The sequence below is a fragment of the Bactrocera latifrons genome, unplaced genomic scaffold (genome assembly GCF_001853355.1).
Source record: "Bactrocera latifrons isolate USDA-ARS-PBARC rearing strain unplaced genomic scaffold, ASM185335v1 scaffold_13, whole genome shotgun sequence".
Taxonomy (NCBI): Eukaryota; Metazoa; Arthropoda; class Insecta; order Diptera; family Tephritidae; genus Bactrocera; species Bactrocera latifrons.
Window position 1 is genome coordinate 2,405,956 of NW_017534741.1, and position 2,203 is coordinate 2,408,158.

The window sequence follows — 2,203 nt, forward strand, 5'->3', positions numbered from 1 at the left end:
CAAATAACATCTAATTTAGTGAGTAAAATTACTCWACAAAGAAGTTCCATTAAATTTTGTTTGCAGAACAAATTTCTGGYGCCGAAAAGCTTGGAATGTTAGAAATGCATTCGGTGATAATTGTTTGTCGCAAGCCCGTTCTTTGATTGGTACAAATTATTTAAAATGGGTCKAGAAMGCGTTRACGACGAACTTCGACCAGAACGGYCATCAACATCAAATGATGATCAACACATCAATAAAATAATAGAATTGATACTTCAGAATCGAGGACTAACAGATAGAGATCTTACTGGCATCRTTGGAATATCGTATGGWTCAATAAAAGACCATTTGGGCCTAAGAAAAAAGAAGGCACGATTGCTTCATAATCCACAAAATTTTTCGAAAAAACAGCGTCGCGTTAACAGCTGTGAAACAATGCTTTCCGACTACCAGGTCGTCATGYACCGTATTATTACTGGCAATGAGTATTGGATCTATATCTACGATACGGCAGCAAAGTTAAGGTTATGTTGACAGTTTCCTTAAATTTTCGAAGTGTGGCGCACTCCGAATTCCTTGCGGCTGAATAAAATGTCAATAAAAAATAATATTTTTAACAACAAAGCGGCGGGTGCCGATGAATTGCCGGGCAAGCTTTTTAAACACGGCGGCGAAGAACTAATAAGGAACCTGCATCAGCTTCTTTGCAAAATTTGGTCGGACGAAAGCATGCCCAACGATTGGAATTTAAGTGTGCTCTGCCCAATCCACAAAAGTGAGTATCCTTAATCAGCGCCAACTACCGTGGGATAAGCCTCTTCAACATCGTGTTCTATCGAGCATATTGTGTGAAAGATTAAAGCCCACGGTCAACAAACTGATTGGACCTTATCAGTGTGGCTTTGAGACAGGTAAATCAACAATTGACTAGRTAATCGCCATACGCCAAGTCTTGGAAAAGACTCGAGAAAAGAAGATCGACACACCCCACCTTTTCATCGATTTCAGAGCTGCGTAAATTCGCGTTGAGCAAGACCAAAAGCTCCGTCAGGATCGGGAAGAAGGTCTCCGAGGATACGGAAACGAACAAAAGGGTCTGGTAGTGTACGACGGCAAGATGAAATATCTCCTGTCATCAAACAAACTGTCGCCGCACTCCCGTCACTGTTGACAGTCATAACTTCGAAGTCGTAGATAATTTCATCTTTCTTAGAACCGGCATCAACACCAAACCAACGTCTGCCTCGAAATCCAACACAGAATAGCCCTTGCTAACTTCGGACTAAGTAGGCAATTGAGAAGTAAAGTCCTCTCTCCAAAGCCAAATCAAACCAATAAGTCCCTCATAATCACGTCCTGCTATGTATGGTGCAGAGGCATGGACGATGATAACATCTGGACATGAGTCGACGCTACGAGTTTTCGAGAGAAAGGTTCTGCGGAATTTTTATAGTCCTTTGCGCTTTGCAGAGGAAGAGAATGACCTACACTCCTTTGGAAGGACCAGGTGGAGACGGACCTGGCTTCACTTGGAATCTCCAATTGGAGCCATCTTGCAAAAAGAAGAAACTACTGGCCGGCTGTGGTTAACTCGGMTATAACGGCGTAAGCGGTTTCTACGCCAGTAAAGAAGAAGCTGAGCAGTTTTAGATTTCGACGCTTTTAAACACTCTCTTGTCCTTCATGATTTGGCTGATTCCGCTCGTATGCGGATTGCGGCCCTCGCTCTGGAGGGCAATCATTGGGTTTTTACGTTAAAATGTTCTGTCTTCCTAATCCTCCACTTTTTGTGTGTCAAATAATAGTATTATGCGAATATTTGCGAAAATCGCTTTTTTATAGCTTTCTTATAGTTTGTAAAATATTCAAATTATATTTGCGAATTCTAAACCTCAGATCATTGAAAAGCGTTAAGCTTTGAATACCATTAAAATCTTTGCGACTGGACGTATAAACAAGATATTATTTAGAAAAGCAAAACTAATATTCAAAATTAGAGACCAGCAAATGCGTTGGTGAATGAACACTACCTACATTTTTATACTCTCGCAACAATGTTGCTAAAGAGAGTATTATAGTTTTGTTCATATAACGGTTGTTTGTAAGTCCTAAAACTAAAAGAGTCAGATATAGGGTTATATATATCAAAATGATTAGGGTGACGAGTAGAGTTGAAATCCGGATGTCTGTCTGTCCGTCCGTCCGTCTGTCCGTCTGT